This window comes from Cryptomeria japonica, chromosome 11, assembly GCF_030272615.1.
Source record: "Cryptomeria japonica chromosome 11, Sugi_1.0, whole genome shotgun sequence".
Lineage (NCBI taxonomy): Eukaryota > Viridiplantae > Streptophyta > Pinopsida > Cupressales > Cupressaceae > Cryptomeria > Cryptomeria japonica.
In genome coordinates, this window is record NC_081415.1 from 662,067,572 (window position 1) to 662,084,083 (window position 16,512).

Genomic DNA, 16,512 nt, shown 5'->3' on the forward strand with positions numbered 1-16,512 from the left:
ACTAGTTGAATAAATATTTATTATTTATTTTAATGATTATTCTCCTAATACTCAAGAGAGCATTTCTGGAATCGATTGTGTGAAAGATTTTTGCATCAACGTTTTGGATCACACTCCTTGATCCATCATCAGGATGAAGAGAGTCAAAATGTTTTGGATCACACTCTGTGATCCATCATCGGGATGAAGAGAGTCATTTGACTCTCTTCATCCTAATGATGGATCACAGAGTGTGATCCGAAACGTTGATGCAAAAATCTTTCACACAATCGATTCCAGAAATGCTCTCTTGATTATATGATGGATTGTGGAAATCTCTTAGAACTGATTATTCTCCTATTAAATAATTAAATTGAAAATTTTAATTATTTTAATTCAATTAGTCTTTCTTCAATATCAATCTTATTAAATATTAAATATTTAATCATGCATTATGCATTCTTCTAAAGTCTCCATTAATTAAATAATTCTATAATTATTTAATCTTCTTTTCCACCTCACTTCATCTCCACATCACTCAATCTTGCCAACTCATTTCATGTGGCTAAACAGATTATTAATTAGCCATATTAACTCTAACTTCCATTTTCAAGTTGAAAGAATGTGTATGTATACTTATTTTTCAATTTCCCTATATTCTCTCCATCACTCCTACATATGTGGAGGACGTTGTGTCCACATCATCTTGGTCAACTTCTACTTGTCCCACATTTTCTAAATCTCCTCCAACCATCCTATATAATTGGAGTCTTCATCTTTAGTCAAGGTGATTATCTTGCTACTTGGACTCCTCTTCCACCTTTTCCTCTATTCTGCATGTGTAGAAGGAACATCTTCCCCTTTTTTCTTTCACATTCCAGCTAATCCATCATAGCCATCAATCTTGTATGATTTAATCTCAACCGTTGATCTTTGTCACATGGGAATTTGCTCATGAAAATATATAAAAAGAGTATTTCCTTAGCATTTTGGATCTAGTAGTTATCTTGCATTCATGTGAGTTTTGAGCATTCAGGCATTTTAGCAATTTCCAGTGTGCCTTTGGCTTTTAGTTTAATCTTTCATATAGTTGCATATTTAGCTTTGCACAATCATTTAGCTTTGCATACAACATCCTGTTATCAAAGAGTCTATTCATCATTTGTCATCTTGGAGGCTACAACCAGTGGAATCTGAGAGAAACCTTTGTAGGAAGATCAAAGATGATAGGACACAATGAGATGGCAAGTGGAGGTTTATTGTTTTAAGTATTTCTCTTTTAATTGTTTCATTGGTAATTTTGGGAGTTTCTTGTAGGTTTACACTATTGTGAAACTAACAAACCTTGCAAGTCCATTCTTGAAATATTTCCAGGTTACACAAAAATGATAATGACAATGACAATGCATCTATGGATTCTGCAGAAGTTGAGAAAACTATCATAGATCCCCATTTTAAAAAAATTGGTTCAATAAATCATGAAAAGGGATAGACTTCCTACAAGTTATGACACAAAGTGGAACAAGATTACCCCATGATTTTGATATGTCACAAATTTTGGAGGATGATCCAAATCAAGCAAATCTAGCTAATACAAGGCTTAGGAGGCCTAATAATGGTGGTAATAGAAGAGAGTGTATCGTGCTTGAGTCACCTTCCTCCCTATTTCAAAAACCTAAAATTCCAAACACATACACTCATTCTCATGCCAGTTATTATAGAACCTCTCATGAACAACCCCATAGTTGTCCTTTCCTATTGAGGAGAACTACCATTACACATGCTCTCTATGATACCCAAGATCATACCAATACATACAATTACACCCAAGTGGACATTAAAAATCATGACACAAGGAGACCCCGAGTTAGATTTGGGGGCAATACTCACGATCACTCTTATGATACCTCCTATCCCCATGGTCATGACATGTATCGACCTAGACCTAATGTTCCTCATTACAATACCATACCAAGTGGTCCATATGCAAGCTATAATTATGTCCCTCCTCCATATGAACACATTTATGATAAATACCATCCATATATGCATTACATTACTCTTCTGCTCGGTGGCTCAGGCTTGGGACTAGCTCAAAGAGAAAATACACCACCCAAAAATGACTTGCAACAACAAATCAAGGATTTACAAAAGTAAATGGTAGACATGAATACACCAAAGCAACAATACACAATGAAAGATATATGGCCTTAACTATTTGATAGAAGCATTCCAATGCCTCCATTTCCTCCACATTTTGTGACACCAAATTTGACAAATATAAAGACAAAGGAGATCCTAAGGCACACATAAGACAGTTTTTCACAACTTGCATTGAGGTAGCAAGAGAAGAAACATACTTGATGAGATTGTTTCCACAAAGCTTAGGTGAACAAGCAATGGAATGGTTCTCCCAACTTCCACATGGAATTAATTCATGGAGTTATCTAGCAGAAGCTTTCATACAACACTTCTCATACAACATTGAAATAGATGTGTTAGTAGCTACCTTATGCAATACTAAGCAAAAAAATGGGGAGTCTTTTTCTTCATTTTTACAATGATGGAGAGGTCTTGCTAGTCGATGCTCTTGTGATATCCCACAAAAACAAATGATAGAAATGCTCACTCAAAATGTCAACAAAGATATTGGATATGAGCTAAGAAAGGCTTGTTTGTCTACTTTCAAAGAGGTCAATGAGAAAGGAATGGAAATAGAGAAAGTCCTCATTAAAAAAGGTGTCATAAAAATATTGAAAGAGAACAAAGAACAATCAAATGGGAAAGACAAACCCCACTTTTGGAACAAGAATAAGAATGCAGTCAATGATGGGGTAGTGGATGCAAATGTTGTGAAACCTAAGATAACTTTCCTCGGTGCAAGCTCATCCAACTCAAACAATCAAAGGCAATCAAAACCTTGAAGGAAATACAATCCATTGCGAGAACCAATTGAAACAACATTCAAGAAGTTAGTGGAAAACAAGCTTATAAAAATTCCTCGAAATCCACCATATGAGCCAAAAGTAAAGCCAAATTGGTGGAATGATGATGAATATTGTGAATATCATACAAGCAAATGGCATTTAACTAGCAATTATCCCAGATTGAAGAATGTCATATAGGATCTCATTGACATGGGTGACATAGAAGTGGATGGTCATACCTCCGCTGAAGAGAATGCGATGTTCAAGAAGCCATTTCCTAAACATGACAAAGGAAAATCCAAGACTATAGATAATAAAGCTAATTATACAAAGACACCTTATGATTATGATTCTACCATTAATCACATTTCAATGGATAATCATGTTTCAACTATCGTCATAAAGGACCAAGCTCTTGAGAGTTCTACCCAAAGGAGTAAAGGTGTCCTAAAAGGCATTAAACCACCTTCTTCATCCTCAAAAAATGAAACCTCTAAATGTAATGTCACAACCCATCGAGGTAAAGTCACCTTGCTAGGTGTTCCATCTAAGACCACAGCTTCATCATCTACCAAGAATAATTATGACCTTGTAGATCAGTTAGGGAAGACACCCACCCTCATTTCCATCCTTGAGATTTTGTGTATATCACCTTCACATAAAGCCATTCTTGACAAGGATTTGAGAGAGACTTACGTACCCACTATTTTGAACGTGGACCAGTTTCAAGCCATGGTGGGATACCTTTCCGTTCTGCATAGCCTCACATTTATAGAAGGTGATGATGTATCTGTAACCCAACCTCATAATGCACCTCTACATATTGAAGCCTTTCTCCATAAAAATCGAATAAAATGAGTCTTGATAGACGGAGGAGAAGGTCTAAACATTTGTACATTAAATACTATTAGGCAAGTGGGATATTATGAAAAGGCTATGAATTTTACACATGTAATCACCATTAAGTAATATGATGACGAAGAGCACTCATCCATTGGCATAGTCACCTTACCTCTTAGAGTTGGGATAGTGACAATGGATGTGGCATGTCAAGTCCTTAATTTAGAGTTCACATTTAATATACTCTTGGGACATCCATGGATTCATGAAATGCGAGTTGTTCCTTCAACATATCATCAATGTGTTAAGTTCCCACACAATGGAGTTGAAGTATCTTTAATGGTGATCCAAATCCGTTCATATATTGCAATAATCTATGACTAAAATTGGAAACAATAATACCAATCAATAGAGAAGAAAATCCATCATCCACATATGTTGATCTTGAATCATAAAACCTTCAACATCAAAACAAGGTGAGCTTAAAGGGAAATATTAGGACAAAGGCATGGGAGAGTACACTCTAAATCAAACTATGTACCTAAGACAAGTAATGGATTCTCCAAAAGAGTATGGATAACCAAATCCTTCTCAAAAAGTATCTATCATTACACTAAAATGGGATCCTACTATATTCAAGAAGTGGGGTGAGATGGAAGAAGAGGACTTATACAAAATGATTTACAAAGAACCTGAAGAGGACACACAAGAGATTGTCACAATACCTTGTGAAAAATATGGCAAAGGATTCAAGTTCTTGCAAAATGGATATGATGGTAAAGGCCCTCTTGGGTTACAAAAGAAAGGAATTGTTGGATTATTGTAACCAAAGTTGACATTCAAAAATCAATGCTCAAAAGGACGGCTTCATACCTCTTAGATTAGGATCTCATAATTCTACATAAGCATTGCAAATCACATATTCTAATGATCAATAAAAAGAGAAACGCTACTCCATAGATTCCAACAAATGGGAATGGGGTTCAAATAAATCATCTAGTGATAATGAGCTCACTGAAACATTCAGAGAACTAGGTGAACTCATGGAAGAAGAAGAGTTTAACAAAAAAATTAGAGTTGAGAAGCAAAAGATAAAGGAAAAACTTTTGACGATCCCAAACAGTCTCCGTTTCTAGGTTCTAGGTGGAAATCGCATAGAGTGAGGACTCTCGTTGTTGAATGAGCTTATAGTATATCAATTTGGATTCATTTGCAATTGAGACAAATGAGGATAGTGCTAGCGATGACCTCGACAATTACCTTGACATACCTAAAGATACTTGTGTCTTTACCATTACTCCCACTGACTTTGAGAACACTGATGGTCTTCCCCTCATTCATCCACAACTCATTAATTGGGATAAAAAAGAACCTTTACATCTAGACACATTTGAGAATGATGATGCTTTCATTGACTATTTGGGCATACAAGATGATCTTCAACTTGGGGACCATAAGGTAGGATACACTATAGAACTTAGTAGTGTGGCATACTTCAGTGAGGGCATTGGGCCTTCTAGTCACAAAAACATAAAAAATAAAAACAAATCATGGGTCTTATGGTGAAAACCACATTGTGGTATTGTCTGACCCCAAAAAAGTAAAAAGAAAGGACCTATATGAGGGTGAAAACCTCTCTGAGGTGCTCGAAGATGGAAGGCTCGACATTCTCCCAATGACATCATATGAAAAGAAATAATCCGTGTTGTTGGAGGAAACTATCAAGACAAACATAGGCACAAAAGAGATTCCACACAAAATATACTTAGTACAATCTCTAATAGAAAAAGAAAGACAGAAGTTCATAAGTTTCTTCACATAATGAAAAATCAACTTTGCATGGTCATATGCGGATATGCCTGGATTGGACCCTGATCTAGTAATGCATTATTTGATAGTTACACTAGGAGCAAATCCAGTGAAACGAAAATTGAGGAAAATGCATCCGCAAGTGGCACTATTAGTAAAAGTAGAACTTGAGAAACTATTGGACGTTGGATTCATATGACTGATTGATTACCCTGGATGGATCTCTGACTTGGTACCTGTTAGAAAGCCAGATCGCAACATCAAAATATGTACAAATTTTAAAGATATCAACAAAGCTTGTCCTAAAGATGATTTTCCGCTGCCAGATATTGACTTGATAGTGGATCTTATAGCTAGTCATGCAATGTTGTCTTTGATGGATGAATTCTTAGGCTATAACCAGATAAAAATCACACCTGAAGATCAACACAAAACAAAATTTACTTTCCCTTGGGGAACTTTCTGCTAGAATGTCATGCCCTTCGGACTAAAGAACGCAAGTGCTACATACCAAAGAGCTATGACTACCATCTTTCATGATCGTATGCATGTTGCCATGGAAGATTATGTTATTGACCTCTTGGGTAAATCATTATAAAGAGAAACACATTTGGACATTCTTTGAGTGGTCTTCAATCGGCTAGAAAAATACAAAGTTAGACTAAACCCTAAGAAGTGTGTCTTTGGAGTAACCTCCAGGAAACTCCTTAGATACATTATCTCGAAAAGAGGAATTGAAGATGATCCAACAAAAGTTAGAGCTATATTAGAAATTCCACCACTAAAGAATATCAGTCAACTTTGGTCTCTACAAGGAAGACTCCAATCTATACGAAGATTTGTTGCTCAACTTGCAGATAAATGTCATCCTTTTCAGCACATACTGCACAAAAAACATCAAATTCAAGTGGGATGATAAATGTCAATAGGATTTTTAGATACTCAAAGATTGTCTTCTGAATCCACTAGTTTTGATGCTGCTAATTTCAAGGAAACCCCTGTTGCTCTACATATCAACCACACAAACATCACTGGGGGCACTCTTGTTGCAACAGGACAATGAAGGCAAAGAAAGAGCAGTTTATTATATCAGTCATGCATTGGTTGGTTGTGAGCTTAACTACATACCGATTGAGCATGCATGTCTTTCTATGGTTTATGCCTCATAGAAATTATGACATTACATGCTAACTCATAAAACAAAGCTCGTTGTCAGGATAGATCCACTAAAATATCTTCTTAATAAGGCAACACTCAGTGGCAGATTAGCTAAATGGGTTATGATTCTGAGTGAATTCGACATTGAATATGTGGATAGAAAAGTAATTAAAGGACAAGCTATTGAAGATCAACTGACAAATGCACCCATGATTGATGATACTCCTATGAATTCAGAGTTTCTGGATGAATCCATTCTGTCTGTGACACACACCAATCCTTGGAAATTATATTTTTATGGTTCATACATTTAGCATGGTGTAGGAGCTGGCATCATCTTTATCACACCTCAAGGGGATTCCATTCCTAAATCCTATAGATTGTCATTTCCTTGCACTAATAACATAACAAAGTATGAGGCATTAACAACAGGTTTACGAATTACATTTCAATGGAAGATCCAGGAAATTCATGTTTTTGGTGACACTCAATTGGTGATTCGTCAAACAAATGATGACTACCAGATAAAAGATGAAAAAATCTTGCCTTATAAGAAAATGGTAGATGACTTCAAACAATATTTCAGAGAGCTAATCTTTGAGAAGATTCCAAGGGATAACAATCAAGTTATGGATGCCATGGTTACTATTTCTTCATTGATTGATGTACCGCAGAATGAGACCTGCTATGAGTTCTTAGTAGATAATATTTTGGTTCCCTCGTATGAGATCACTCCTATTGAGATGATATGTTTCGTTGGTCCCAATTCCCCTTGGTATGGTGCCATTTTCACTTACCTTTGCAACAATATCCTTCCACTTGACCTTTCCAACAATCAACGTCGTACTTATGATAAAATATGGCTTGAGGGGGATTCACTTAATATTATTAAGTGCTTAAAGGGGGAATCAGAGCCTTCTTGGTCTATTGAGAATATCATCATGAAAGCTAGAGAGATCATCGCCAGTTTCAAAGAAATTATTATACAACATGCCTTCAGAGAGCAAAATAGTGTTGCTGACTGTTTAGCAAATACTGGAGTTAACTCTGACGCTCAAATGATTTGGCACGAGGATGATCTCAATTTAAATATTAAAGAGATCCTCAGAAAGGACCGTCATATAGGGAGAAAAGGACAATTAAATCATGACAAGTAAAAAGTATCATTTATGCCTTGCTGGAAAGGCCATCATTACCTGGCATTGCGACAGATCTCCTACTATCTCCAATAAATCACTGCACACTTTGTGAGTTACTCAGTGCAAAAATTTGAGGATCATCGGGAAAGAAGGTCTCAATTTGTAGAGAAACGGAGTAGATAGCCTGCATTCGAAAATGGGAGGAGACCTAAGACGCGAAGAACCTGACAACACGTCAACCTGGAAAGTAATTCCTAAAGTCTGGGCAAAGCTAGAGAAGGGCTCTCTTACCATCTTCATGGAAAATCTTGAGGACTATGACAAAGGTAGGGTTAACTTAGCCGTTTCCAAGATTTCCGAAAACTAGTCTAATGGCTCTTTTAAACTTTATGGAGTTAAATTTAAGCTGGACGCTGGGCTTATTTCAACTGTGACTGGAATGCCCCACACTAGGCTTAACTTCTTTCGAGACCTCAAGGTCTCCAACAATGCAGTTAACCTATTCCCGTGAAAAGAGAAAGAGTGGGCCAAAATAGGCAAGGCTATCGAGGGCTACTACGAAGCTACAAACTTCAAGAAGTTGTGGGGTTGGGTCCTGAACGCAATCATGGAGTATATTACAGTTGAAGGTCATTTCTCTAGGGCCCACACCTACCACTTTGTGCTCTTAAACCATTTCAGACACGACAAAAAAGTGTCTCTACCCTACTACCTTTTTCGGTCCCTTTCCAGGTCCCTGAACAAACACAGGACTAACCCTTCCAGCCTGATTCTCTACAGCGGGCTCCTGTTGCTCATCTATGAGCATTGCAAAACCCTCGCTTTGCAGGAAAATAAGCGGATTTCTACTTCCCAAGGTAAAAGAAAGATGGAAGAGGGAGAAACTAGAAAGGAGAAGGCATCATCCAGTAAGAAAAGGAAAAGTGCCCCCGAGTTGGAAACAGAGGACATTGTTAAGGAAAGCAGTGGTATGGAGATGGACGAATCTAACGGTGAAGACAACTGGAAAGAAGAGGAGCTGGGCAACAAGAAAGAAAGTGGATATTTTGAGCCTGGTCAAGATAGCCCTATTCTAAGCGATCACCCTGGTAAGGACAATAGCTATCTGATGGAAGAAATGGCTCCCAAGGATAATGAGGAAACCGAAGTTAATTCTGAGAAGGAAATAAACAAAGACCTGACTGAGGAAAGGGATAGCAAGGACAAGGAAAGTGCTAGTGAGGAGCTTATCCTGGATAATCTCAAGAAGCTCTCAGAGGCCAGAATGGATTTCGACAGACGGACCTACAAAACCCTAAAAAACTTGGAAAAGAAAGGGATAAATTCAGACAAAAAGAGGGAGGATGAAAACAGAGAGCATATTAATTGGAAGCAGGAAATGGAGAACAAAGTAAAATCATTGGAAGAGGGAAAAGAAGCAATGAAAAATCTAATGGGAGTTATCCCAAGTATCCTCTCTGCTATCATCAAAAACCTAGAGGACATCGCCAAGGTCTTTGACCATACTCCTAAACTAGTTGTGGATCTTGACCTAGAGGAGGAGACCATCCAGACTGGAAGTGGTGATGCTACCCCGACGGGTGGTACTGCAAAGAGAACTAGGGCCAGTATCAAGAAAGTTGTGGCTGCTACTGCTAAGGACCCTCCCAACTTCAAAGACAACATCAAAGAGCTGCAAGAAATTAGCAACACCCTGGCTAAAGCCCTGGAAAAAATCTGATTCCTGGATGGCCTGCTGGCTTTTCCAGGCTTTTGTGGGTTTTCTTCAGTTTTTTACTGGTTTTTTCTTTTTGGTTTTGTTCCTCTTTGTTTCTCATGGCTTTTCTATTTAAGTCTTGCTTGTAAAGGGTTTCGGGGCCCCTTCAAAACCTACTTTTTCATTAATCAAAAACAATCAACGTCGTACTTTCATCCACCAATCTTCTTGCTATGTCATCTTAGCTGATACCATTTACCATCGAGGTCTAGATGGAACTCTCTTTAGATGTTTAGAAAGTGATGAAGCTCATATTGTGTTACATGAGGTTCATGAAGGCATATGTGGTGCCCACTCTAGTGGTCCAACCTTAGCTAAGAAACTTATCAAGACTGGATACTACTGGCCCACTATGGAAAAAGACTCATATCAATTTGTCAAGAAATGTAAGCAATGTCAGATTCATGGAGACCTCATTCATGTGTCATCTCAGAAACTTCAACCAATTGCGACTCCTTGGCCCTTTTGTCAGTGGGGACTCGATCCCATAGTCAAGACTCACCCTCCTTCTTTCAGTGGCCATAAATTCATTATCACTACCACAAAATATTTCACGAAATGGATTGAAGTTGGTCCTCTCACCCAAGTTACTAGAAAATAGATTGCAACATTCATCCTTAATTACATCATCTATCACTATGGTGTCCCTCTTTCCATCATCACAGATAACAAATGTCCCTTCAAAAATCAGGATGTTCATGAACTTTGTGATCGCTTCCATATTAACCACCGCTTCTCCACTCCATACTACCCTCAAGGTAATGGTCAAGCTGATGCATCTAATAAAACCATTCTTTGCATCCTCAAAAAGATAGTCGATGATGCTGGCCAAAATTGGTACATCCAACTCAATCCCACACTTTGGGCCTATCGCACAAGTATTCTCATGCATATCGAAGCCACTCCTTATCAACTTATCTATAGTGTTGAAGTTATCTTTCCTATTGAGGTCAAGTTACCATCCTTGCGAGTCTCCTTACACGATATAATCAATGATGAAGACTATAGGGTCTCCCGCTTACAGGAACTAGAACTATTGGATGAGCGAAGACAAACTGCTTTTAATCATCTTAAGGCTTATCAACAAAGAATGAGTTGAAACTAAAATCATAAGGTAAATCCTTGTACATTTGAGGTAGGTGACTTAATATTGAGAGAGAATCCTAAAAATCAACAAGACAGAGAGAAGAAGGGCAAGTTCGAACCAAATTGACTTGGTCCTTACGTCATCACAATAGTCTATGGATTAGGTGCATATCAACTCTCAACACTGGATGGAGAACCTTTGGAGGATCCTATCATCAACATGCACCTTCGTAGGTTTTACACATAGCTCTTTAGAATATCCTAATTCAAAAATACAAAAAAAAATCATAAAAATAAAAAAATCGTTACTTAGTGAAAACCTAGCAAACAGGTGCCTTGTGACACAAAAAAAATTAAAAAATTAAAAAAAGTAAAGAGAAATAAATTTGTCCAAGGTTGAGAACCACTTTGGTGGTACCTTGGGCAAGTACCATGGTGAAAATCGGATTACCGATGCCATGTGTAGAGACATTACTCCTCCCTCCTTCAAGATTCAATCTTATCCTTTCACTTTGCACACACTCACATCCTATACATCCATAATAAATTTACTCATTCCCATCATGGCTTGTTATTGATCTACCTAATATTGGTTAGCCATTCATAATAAATCCTCCCTTTTCACCCTTTCCTTCCATAATAAATCAGGTCCAATCTATAATTGGGGCAAAAATCCTAAATCTAGTGATGGAAGTGGTACCCTGAGCATCACACGTTCTGAGGAGAATCATCTTTTCATTTCTCCTTTTCACACACAATCTATAATAAAAGATCACTTGCACCACCAATCCGCAATAAAGTTCCATTCTTCTTTGCAATAAAGTATCAGTTTCATGGATTCAATTCGTTTCAAATGAGACACAATCAACAATGGGCTTTCAACAAATCAAATCTTTCAACAAACTTTGGAAACAACATGGTTTTTTAGCATAATCTGTCCTTTATCAAGACGACAACATTGTGACCAAATCAAACATGTTGACATATGTGGTAAGAAACACAAATAACTTGAGGATTTTATTGTATATGGGTGTCAATTCATGGTTTTGTTTTGATTTTATCTTTTTGGTGCCATGTCTTTTAGCTTTTCTAGGATGTCTCCTGATTATAGATTCTATCTCCAGGATGTCTTTGACTAGAAAGACAAGGATGGGATATGTTCACCTATTGTTTTTGCTATCTGTTGATTGTCTCTTAGTAATGCTATGGCTTGTCCAAGGATATGAGGACACTGTGAGTCTAGTGTGAACTAGGGAATTCCTTGTTTGTGACTATCTGATCTCCATGCAAATAGGTACAATGACTTTCTGGGTCGAACCTATACCTCAATTGTCATAGCCTATTTGCCATAATAAATCTCAATGATGATAATAGCACAAGAAGCTCTTTCACTTTCGTATCTTCTACTTTCCATTCTCTTTTTCCATTGCCCCTTCCCAAGTCCATGTAGTCTACTATCATATGACTGAGTATAATGACACACCAAAAATATTTGCATTTCATATAGCTTTCCCTTGCATCATTACATGTTAGCACATAATACATATGCATTTAGAAATCATGATAGCGTCACATCCTGCACACACTACTAATTAGCATCTAATAATAAGCATTTGCATTCTCATATGAAACATAAAAAAGACAAAAATATATACATCATGCATCTAATCATAACCATATACTCATTTGCATATAAACCCAAAAAAAAGAAAAAATATATTGCATTTCCTCATGTACATATTTGCATCCATATCATAAGCATCATAAAATTATCATAAGCATCATAAAATCATCATAAAGCATATAGAACATCACATAGGAACACATACATATAGTTGCTGAAAGTATGGATCATCTCATATATATATCAAAAAAATAATAATAAGTGTCATGATACAATAATGTTAATATCATATATGGCAACAAAATTACCCAAAGGTGTCTACATCATCATAAAAAAAACTAATACAAAATGGATCCAAGAGAGCTATGATGAAGACCCTCCCTCAAAGTCGACTAGCCTCAAAGGAATATGATCTCTCTAAGTCCCTACTCCAGGATCGCCTTGTCTGTCCCCTCCTCTTGGTGGTGTAGGTGGACCCATGACCCTGCCACTGGATGTCTGCCTCCTGTATCTCCCTGTAGTCATAGTCTGCAAGGCTCTCCTATTACTCCCTGCCCTAAGGTCTAGAGGAACTGTTGCATAATATAGGTCTCTCCAGTACCAAATGTCCTCACCTTCTCACAAGATGTATGCATATCCTACTACATGATCTCTCTTACCTGTTTCTCTACCTACCTTTGGTGCCTCTTCTACGACTGTATATCCTTGAATGGCCTAATCTCTCTCTCTCTTTGCATATTTGCTAATTATTGCCTCAGCCGATTCATGTCTCTCTCTAAAGATCCTTGATCTCATCGGCTTGTCCTGCTCCAATCTCCTATAGCGCTAGCAACACATAGTCCTCCTCGTCCCCACCCTAGGCACCCTCCTCCTATCTATCTTTCTCAAGTGCATCTTGTCCAAACTATCCCTATACATGTGCCCCTCTCCCTAGTACTTGTACCTATACCTCTCCCCCAACCTATAGGTGTTGTACTCCTCTCCCCCTCGGTGGTCTTAGTGGCCACCCTCCCTGTGGATCTTGTCCTCCCTTATCCCTCTCTCGAACATCTCTCTCTCCACCCCTGCCCCTCACCACTCTCCTTGCTACTCCTCTCCTTCGCCTCCTCCATCTCCCCCCACCCCTATCCTCATCATCCTCATCATTATAATCCTTGCTTGCTAGAGGCTCATCTGCATCTGTCCATCTTAGTACTAGATGTGCCGCAAAATATGTTGCATACTCTACATCTATGCCTGCGTCAACCACACCTCTCTATAGATCCCAAGGCATAGGAACTAACTGCTCAAACTATGTAACAACAACATCATAAGACAAAATTGGCCCTCAGTGAGCCTACTCCTGCACCGTCCGTGCAAATTCTCCAAATTCTTGAGGCATCCTCTTTGTTATTGGCATATGTGCAGAGTTTGGTGACATGATGATATTGTATGATTTTCATTGATGTCAATATGTTGAAGAGTGAATCGGTATATTGAAGTAAGCAACCTACAAAAGAACTGGTATGATGTAAGTAAGCAACCTGCAAAAGAACTGGTATGATGTAGTGAACCGGTATATGTGAAAAAGTGAAGCGGTATGTCTCTCCCAGTGAGCCGGTATATGGAATGTTTTGTATCAAGGTTTTATATGGTATGACTACTAGTTGGTAGTCTTAGCTTTAGGGTTTCCAGTTCAAGTGTTCCAAGCCTGTGTGATTCAACCGATGAAGTCATGTGATGAGTTAGCATTGTAATGAAGAACATATTGTGTTGCCACGTCAGCCTTGTGCGCATGAAGGATCTTGCATGAAGGAGATTGATCCTAACTACCTTAGGAATGTGAAAAGTCTCTATAAATGGTGGAGAACGCGTGATGGGTTATTAGCCTCCAAGAAGCGATGAAAAATAAATGATGGAGAACGTCTTGAGAACTGTTCAAGACTATTGTATTCAATGCAAAGTGTTCGATGGTTGGGATTAAACCAACTGAATTGCTTAACCTAAATGTTTAAGGGTTTAGGGTTTATGCTACCGATCTATCTGTTTCTTATAAGGTAGATGTTGTTTTTCATGTTGAGGTTTTTGGCAAATGTTGTGTGTGTATCTAAGTGCAGAGATATGTGATTCTAGCAAGACCAGATAAGAGAATAGATACCTGCAGAGTGTGATTGCAGAAGGAAGGAACTGAAGCAGATCTACATTGGCATTGAGTGTTGTTACCAGATCATTGTAATACATGTTGATCTCTAACCACTTCAATAGTTGGAAAATCCCTTAACAAGGTAGCTTTAACCAGCTTGTTGTAAATCCTTTAACAGGGTGACTCAAAATCATTGAGTTCTTAAAATCCTCTAACAAGGTTTAACCCTCAACCAGGTATTTATCCATCCCTTAACCGGGTGATCCCTAGCAGGATCGGTTCCTAACAGAACCTATTGTAACAAGTCCTTAACCGAACCAAGCTCCTAACAGAGCGAACTTCAAAAGGGTTCAAAGAACAACTTGTGGGTATTCATCTCCACCGTGGTTTTTCCCAATTGGGTTTCCACGTGAAAAATATGTGTGTCATGTGTGATGCATTTTCATGTGATGCTTTGTTATTTTCTGTCAAGTGGTAAATCATGTTGAACTAGTAGGTTATTATATTTCTGATTGTAGAGTACTAGTGTATGTGTATGGGTGAAGTGGAAATAAGATGTTAGATTGTGTGGAAAGCTAGGTGTTACTAGTTTAGGTCCTTCACCATCTCACTGTATTTAACCGGTAGTAATCTGGTTTCAACCGGTGTTAGTGATTGCCAGTCAAGTGCACTGTTTGTAGTTTAACCAGTTCAGGAAAAGTGATTTTTGCCTGTACTGATTCACCCCCCCTCCCTCTTAGTACCAGTGTGGTACTAACTGTTCATCATTTATTCATCAACTGTCTACATACCCTATCAATTAGATGTTTGTCCACTATATACGATGTCCGACCGATCAAATACCTACTCTTGAAGACATAAGGTATCTATGTATCTTCCTCCTCCCAATCCTCATAGTTAAGATATATAATCCATATGACACTACCTATGTCATTAATCACCCGTCTCCAATAGTCCACCTTCCTAATCTATGGCTGGGAAGTGATCATATTGTAAAATGTGCATAGGACTATCCATGCCCTCACCCTTTGAAGTGCATTGGCCTAGTCACTGCAATGTGCTCTTTTGACCAAACTTGTAGTAGATTAACCCCGCAACCTAGCCCGTAGCCACTAAGATACACGAACTGGTGAAGTTGTTGATACAAGTGTGCTAACACACATGGAACTCATTCATACCTAGTATACTCTATCACTAGTGTCCCTAGAGTCCTCCCCTACCCCACAACCATACCCTATGTCGCCCTATCCAAACAAAGGTAACCACTAATCACTCCTCCAACCACTGTCAGTAGTCTACATCCATTAGATAGCATAACCTCCTAGCTAACATGTCTTGATCTCATCTCCAAATCTAGGTCAACAAAGACTCGTCTCAATGCATCCATGTCTCCCTCTCTGTCGTAAACCACAAGCTCCACGTGGATCAACATCCGCAATATCTGATAAACATCCTCTAAGGTGACTGACATCTTGCTAGTCAGCAAATGAAACAAACAAGTCTTAGAGCGCCATCTCTTTGCTAGAGCAGTCAATAATCTTGTGTTCGCCTCAATTTCAGGCAAGTACATGATATATCTCAATACCATAGCCTTGACAATTGCCTGCTCCTCAAAGGTCAACTCTGGTCATAACCACTGTGTCACAGGAAATATCTCTCGTGACTCAATCTGGGGGAAGTTCTCCTACATCCAATCAAATAAATCATGTCAATCCTAGTGGTACTCATGTTCATCACATAGTGCTACTTCAACTCTAGTGGTACTCATGTTCATCACATAGTGCTACTTCAACTCTAGTGGTACTCATGTCTATCACATAGTGCTACTTCTATCCTAGTGCTTATGTCTATCACATGGTATTACATCCTAGTGTATATGTTCATCACATTGCACTCGATCCTATTTAGAGGCCTTTCTTGAGTGTATCCTCTCAACAACTTATCCAATTGGCAATGTATGTTTATCACAAAATTGTCAATTCTAGCCTATCTCTTAGTTTGTCTCCCAAGGGCACCTGCTTGAGTGTATCCTCTCAGTAACTTATCCAATTGATAACATATGTTCATCATAG